This window comes from Dermacentor variabilis, chromosome 7 (genome assembly GCF_050947875.1).
Source record: "Dermacentor variabilis isolate Ectoservices chromosome 7, ASM5094787v1, whole genome shotgun sequence".
Lineage (NCBI taxonomy): Eukaryota > Metazoa > Arthropoda > Arachnida > Ixodida > Ixodidae > Dermacentor > Dermacentor variabilis.
The window spans coordinates 84248646-84255810 of NC_134574.1; positions in this window are offsets into that span (position 1 = coordinate 84248646).

Consider the following 7165-nt stretch of genomic DNA (forward strand, 5'->3'; position numbering starts at 1 on the left):
CTGTACATACACGTCACCCAAGCCTTTACATAAAATCTACTATTATTTATTTTATTTATTTTGTTTTAGACTCTGCCATTTTCCTGATTGGCGCACCTACCGGGCTCTCTATACTCGGAACCGGTCCATATTTTTAGACTGCATTATGTCAAAAATTTACCGACATTTTTCGGTGAGCAAAGCGAAGCTTCTGGTTCTGGTTTGAGGCGCGCTCAAATTGAAAGAGTTCATATGGGTTTAATTTCTGTCTGTTTACTATATTTGCGCATTATTACGTCACTATGAACAAGCACATCTGGGTTTTTTTTCGATAATTTTTTGGATAATGGTGTTCTGTTAAGGCTCCGGACACAGCTTTACGCACTCGTGGAGCGCGTTTTGCTCCGAAGTGTCATTTACACGCTTATTCCTTTGTACTACGTGCAGCTGTGTATACACCCCCACTTATGTAATTCTCTCGGGCGTTTAGTGGTAAAGGCCTCGAATTATCTAATTTTCAAAACAAGAGGGTTAGGTACCCAGATGCCCACAAAGCATAAATCTCTCTGATCCCTCAAACGAAGACTTCGTCCTCAGAAAAGAAGGAACAACAATGCCCCGTCCAGAAGTATACCTTAGTGCTTCGAACAACAAGAACATCTCTGTTACCATTCTTTTATTTGCATGATTTTGCTACCAGTTTACAGAAGGGGCCATATAACGTAAAACTATTCCAAAATGTTTCTATTCCAATCTCCTGACGTCAAATTTGCGTAACCACCGACGCAAGCACCGGGCTGTCACCCACAGGGTTGTCTGTACAGACAAATCAAACTCTCTCCTCGTTCATAGGAGGTCACTTTTGTTTGCTTGAAAAACGAATAACATTGCCTACACTGAGCGGCTTGTCGTATCGAATTGGCTGACAAGAGGCGAGGAGAACATTCAAGTGGAGAGCGATCCGCTGGGGCAGAGCCACTGCACTGAAAGTCGATAACCAGATGAAGAGGGTGGTGCCGGCGTCTGCGATTGGTCGGCTTTTCCTTACTTAGCTTCTGGTGTCTGGTCGAAAATCGCGGCGGCATGCAACGGAAGCTTAAGAACGACGTTAAAACTGACCCTCAGCAAAGAAGAGTTGGCAGAATGAGGTGGTAAACGTGCCGAAAGTGCTCGAAAACGTTACACGGCCACGCAAGAAGTTTTATTATACGCAAATACACCTATGCTCTCCGGCAGGTGCGAGTAGCCAGCGTCTCAGCGATCGGCGGCAGCCATCTTTTATTCCTTTCGGAACGGGGCAGCCTGCGGCTATTCCGAAGAAAATTCAGTTTTGTTCGGCATATTAATGCATCTTTATAGCGTACACGTCACTTTGACGCGGTGAGTTAGTGCGGTTTTGTGACGTCGCGTGACAGGCAGGTGAAGTGGGTGCAGCACGAAAACTTTTTACCGATAGCTGAGGGCTAATGGCGAAAAGGGGTCGAATCAGAAATAACGGTTTTTCTTTTTCTGTCGAATCATGCATAATCAGTGTGTACACATCATATCAGATGGGTAGCTATCGCGGTTTTTGTGACGTCGCGTGACAGACAGGTGAAGTGGGGCTGGTCGAAAAAAGTTTTTGACCAATCGTGGAGGGCTGATAGGAGAATTGGAATAGAAAAGTTTGGAATAGTTTTACGTTATAGCGCACAAGCTTTGAACACACGTGTCTAGGTTGTTTGCACACGCCTAAAAACTGCACTGTCTGAGTAGTGGAGGAGTCAGTTGGCGTTCTCCTTGTTATTCCTATTACGAGCAGGTTACTGACACAGCTTGTTGAAAGAAACGCCGTCAAAGAGCAAGCACTGAAAGCAGGGCGCATTGAGTGCAACTTCGGTTCTCATGAAATTCACATGCATATTTACACAAACAGCAGACTCCCTGCAAATCGCAAAACTTTCTTATCTTGACAGGCTATTAAATATTGCAGGATTGTGTCCAAGCAGCCTGATTTAGAAGTTAATTGCAGCGGAAGTTGGCATACAATTGAAATAAAGAAGACCGTTTGATAAGAATAGAAATCGAAGAAGTGGCAGGTGTACCAGACCACTCGTTCGGAAGCCATACAAAAGATTATATCCACTACAAAATGTTTTACACTCGTAAGGGTGGTGGCTTGTACCATGAGCGTCAGGACTTTAAAAAGTTTTATAGCACATGGCAATGGAGCTGTAACTAGACGGGCGATAAGAGAAGTCGCGGGTAAATACTGTGTAATAATTTGGACAACCTTGAGCGCAAGAAAATATGAGGCAAGAGAATATTGCAGTGATATATTTGAATGCTTATTCAATAAGCTTCCATTTTTCAATAAGCTTCTATCATCATTCTTAAGAGCCAGAGATTTCAGCAAACAAGTTACATTCATCAGCTGACAGAGGCGATTCCAGATCTTGCCCCTTAAGCGTGAGTGTGTTAGCCGTATGACAAGCAAACACCGTTTATACAGCCATAAAGGTGTGAAACATTTCCTCTGCACAAGCAAGCAGAAGATGCAGCATGAGCGCATAAGACGAACTGTGCGTGGCTTGTGATAAATGCATATATGCTCCCGCGCTTATGTTCGAGTTGACAAAGCCAGTCCGCAAAGCGCGACTGCTCTGAAGCCATCAGAAACGCTTCGCTGCTAGTTCAAAGCAAAGTAATTAAGTCCACTTTTGACACCAACTTGTTTGACCAAACAAAAAATAACGGGACAAATGAAGAGAGAGCCCTAAGAGTTGGTAACTGCGCAGCTCGGCGAATTCAAACCCCCTGAGTAGAAACTCGAGAAGTCATTCTACGCCGCTACCTTCAGTGCGAAAATATCGCTATGTCGCATACATTAGGCACGACTGGAAGGATACTATAACTGTATTTTCTTCATACCGTGGCATAGGGAGGATGGTATAACACGACCCCGGTTGAAGACTGGCCCATTGTTGAGAATTTTGGCAAAAAGAAAAAAAAGAAAACAGAAACATCACAGAATCAATGAAGCCTCCTAATACTGGGATGCTGGCGCGCGAATAGATAGCGAAGCTGCTCCATATAGCTGTGAGGAGCTAGCCAGGTGAAAGTAGTTGGCGCGAAAAATTCGACGTGCGAACGCCTGGTTGTGACATAGACGAGATACCAGATCCAAAGCTCTGCAGCCGAGATCCCCCTTAAAGGAGCAGCACAGGCCTACTAGGGCAACAGGAATGTCCCCGGTCCAAGATGAACGAACGTGGCGGGAAAAGAGGGTGGCTTTCAGCTGATGATGAAGCCGTTTGAACAATTCATTAGCCGAAGAGGGGACATGACGATCAGTTGTGAACGCGCTGAGGAGTCCGAATGGCGAGATAAGCCGCTGAAGAACGCGGATACATGATGGACGCCCTTATGCTGTGAGGGCGAATGGCTCACGGACTTAACAGGAAGAGCGTGCATGGGTTGTACGTGCATGCGTGAGCTCTTTGGTGTGTGATACTTGCACTCATTTTGATATGCGTGCGTACGACGAACGGTTGCGTGTATGTGCACGTGTGCCCGTCTCTAAACACGCTTTTTCAGATATGTGCGTACGTCTGTGCTTCTTAGTACGTACGTCGGCTCGCACGAGAATGTTTACAAACATGGTGGGCCAGCCAACTCGTACAGGTTCGCTTACATTGAACCGTATTCCAGATTGACGAGATTCACGCATGGATCTGCTTTTCACGACGCAAGAGCTTGACGCGGCGCTCGCCCAATGTAATCGGTCGTCGTCGCCTGGTCCGGATGGCATATCTTACCGCATGCTATGTCACCTTGGTGAACGGGCACGAAGAGCACTCCTTAATATCTATAACGAGTCCTGGCAGGAGGGCAAAGTTCCCCAGGATTGGCAGATCAGCCGCCTGGTACCGCTTCTTCAGCCTGGCAAGTCTCCCTTAGAGATTCCTTCATACCGACCAATTGCGCTGGCATGTTGCGTTGGGAAGGTAATGGGGCGAATGATTCTCGCCATACTTGAGTGGCACCTTGAACATTACGAAATCTACCCGGACGCCATGGCTGGTTTTCGCCGTCACCGATATTCTATCGACAACGTTATCGATCTGGTAACCTATGTTCAACACTAAAAGACGTGTAAGAGGCTATCTGTCGCAATGTTCTTGGACATAAAGGGCGCCTACGACAACGTTCTTCATGACGCCATACTTGAAGCATTGGAATCGGTGGGCCTAGGCGGTCCATTATATCGTTGGACTCGCAGTTATTTACATAGGCGGTCACTCTTTCTTAACACTGAAGATGGCCCGTCCTCGCAATACTATACGCACCATGGAGTTCCACAAGGCGGTGTCTTGAGTCCCACACTTTTCAACCTTGTACTCATTGGTCACGTGGAACGACTTCCGAACACAGTTAAAATATCAATGTATGCCGATGACATCTGCGTCTGGGCATCTGGTGTGACACGGCCGCAAGTACGCGCCACGCTTCAAAAAGCTGCCACGTCAACATCGGCATACTTAAATGAACAAGGCCTCAAGATCTCGCCAGGAAAATGTGCATTGGTCGCATTTAGCCGAAAGCCAATGAGATCATACGATGTCTCTATCGATGGTCAAAGCATACCTTATGTCAGGACGCACCGATTCTTAGGCGTAATAATTGATCGTGACCTCTGCTGGAGTCCTCGTGTGGCCTACCTAAAGAAGCTCCTGACGGATATCTCTAATGTGTTTAAGTTTCTTGGAGGAAATGTCTGGGGTACTTCAGTACATGCAATGATGCAACTGTACAGGACGCTCTTTCTTGTGTATTTGCGATACAGCTTGCCTGTGCTGACGAACACCTGCAGAAGTAATATCCGTACACTCGAAAGCGTCCAGGCCCAGGCACTAAGAGTGTGTCTTGGATTGCCGCGGTGTTCGTCAACGGCTTAAACAATTGCCATCGCACACGATTTCCCAGCCAAGACCCATATAGTCATGGAAGCGCTCAGAGCACACGTAAGACACCTTGCTCGAGCCCCTGCCCATCATCTAGCCTCACTGCCAGAGGATTGACCACGTGCTTCCTTTTGTGAAACAGTCCTGCCTTATCGTGCATACCTTCAGGTTATACAGCTCCAGCGAAAGTTCCGTTTCCACCATGGTGCTTGGCTCAAGCAAATGTTCGATTAATGGTACCAGGAATACGAACAAAAGCCCAACTCCCGTCTCCAGCACTCAAGCAGCTTTCACTGCTCTTGCTGTACGAGACGTACAACGAGCATCATCATCTTTATACTGACGCTTCAACCACGGTGAATGGGTCTGCAGGATCGGTGATCTTTCCTGCAAAACCTTCCACCATAAAGATTCGACTATCTCACCAGACTACATCGACTGCCGCGGAGCTTGCTGCTATTCGTTGTGCACTTCGTGTAATTTCTGAAGAACTACCCCAGAAATGGAGCGTGTTCACTGACTCCAAAGCTGCTCTTCATTGTTTTGTTTCTGCCTTACGCCGAGGACCCCACGAACAACTAGTTATAGAAATCAGACTGCTGCTTCACCACCTCGTCGAGGAAGGACACGACATCACGCTGCAGTGGATTCCAAGCCACTGTGGCATAATGGGCAATGGACATGCCGACGCAGCAGCACGATCTCCACACAACGAGGGCTTGCAAGACTCCATTCCATTCTCAAGAACAGACGCTGCAACGAAAATTCGTGTGCATGCAAATGAAGCCAACAAAACTTTATGGAACACACCCACTTTAAAGCATACACGGCTACACCGACTGGACCCATCCCTTCGACTTCGACCCCCACCTGGACTCTCTCGACTCGAAACAGCAGTACTTTGCCGACTGTGGCTTGGTGTCGCCTACACAAGATCATTCGCCTTCCGAGTCGGTATGGACGACAGCGCGGCTTGCAGACAATGCGGCGGCGAAGAGACTATCGAACACATGCTTTGCCACTGTCCTCGATACAGCGCGCACCAGCTGTCACTAGCGACCGCGTTGGCACGCCTTGACGACAGGCCACTTTCAGAACAGTCAGTTTTGGAATGCCGACGTGAACTGTCGTCGCAGCAAAAGTCGGTCAAGGCTCTGTTGACTTTTCTACGTGACAGTGGCCTATGAGAAAGACTATAATGACCCCATTTCGTCCCTTTTCATATTTTTTTTCACGCTTTTATTTTCTAATTCCCCTTTCTCTTCCCATAGTGCAGGGTAGCAAACCGGACGTTTTAAGTCTGGTTAACCTCCCTGCCTTCCTCTCATTCGCATCTCTCTCTCTCTCTCTCTCTACAAACATGGTAACCTACTTATATGTGTGTTTAATCGCAACCAAATGTTAGCAGATAGCAACCGGGCATAACCGATAGTCTAGCTGATGTTAGGAACCTAAAAGTACGCGGAATGGCGCACTGTGGGGATCGATGTAAGCGAAGATTTTTCTTTTGTTTGTTTCGATTGATGATAATTAGCGGTGATTACGGCGGCGAATGTTTTATTCAGCCTTTAGTGCTATGCGAAATTGGTGAGGTAATGTTAAACGTTACCCAGCGTGCGCCACTGCTGTTTGTCTGCGTAGTACACAGAATTCTGTACGAGAGGCGTTTGCTTCATGCGTTGTTTTCGTTGTAAGCTCTGAGGTTATCATTGTCATTAACTCAAACAAGGCATAGAATTGCGTCGGAAGTATTAAATTTTCATTTAATTATGAGTGTACGTTTCAAAAGAACAAAAGGATCTTGAGACACGGTAAGTGGTGGCATCGAGGTTAATTTTGACCCCGTGGGGTTTTTAACATGATGCTAAAGCTAAGTATGTGAGCGTTACTGAATTTCTCCCCTGTCGATATGCGGCTTCCGCGATCGGGATCAAATCCGCGATCTTGAGTGATGTCATAGCCGCGAAGCTACCGCAATGAGAATACAAGTGCAGATTTGAAGTGTGAACGCTTCCATTTTGGGGTGTAGGTGCTACGGTGCTTTACAGCGGCTTTTTAATCACATACTCTGCGTCAATTGAACAGTTGACAAATTTGCATGATGTTCATTTTTCAGAAATGGCACAAACGTACCTTACCTACCTTGAACTTAAAGTTCTCTAGTTTGTGCGCATCAGGTGTCATGTCTAGTAGTAGCAATATTAAAGTGGAAATGTCAGCGAGGTCTTATGCATTCATAATAG